The sequence below is a fragment of the Pollachius pollachius genome (assembly GCF_949987615.1).
Source record: "Pollachius pollachius genome assembly, chromosome: 15".
Lineage (NCBI taxonomy): Eukaryota > Metazoa > Chordata > Actinopteri > Gadiformes > Gadidae > Pollachius > Pollachius pollachius.
The window spans coordinates 11328978-11329310 of record NC_136948.1 but is presented as its reverse complement, the minus strand read 5'-3'; positions in this window follow the sequence as shown (position 1 = coordinate 11329310).

Here is a 333-nt window from a genome sequence, read left to right as displayed (position 1 = left end):
TGCTCGGAAAAACCCCAACCAGTGACGGAGCAGGCAGCAGACAAGTCAGAGCGACGGCGATTGAGAGGAGGAGGAAGGAAGAGGAAGGAGAGAGAAAGTGAAGCAGGAGGAGGGGGCAGGAGTGAGTGAGAGAGACTGTGAGATAGAGAATCCGAGAGAGATCATGTGACCATTTCAGAACAGTTATCCTACTCTGGTCCAAGGAATGGACATCTGTCTCTCTGCCACTACTGAGCAGAACACAGGATAGAGAAGGTTTTACACTGCCTTTACTTAAAACCCTCTATCCTGGAAAACCTTTACTAGTACACAGGATAGAGGGTACTACTGATA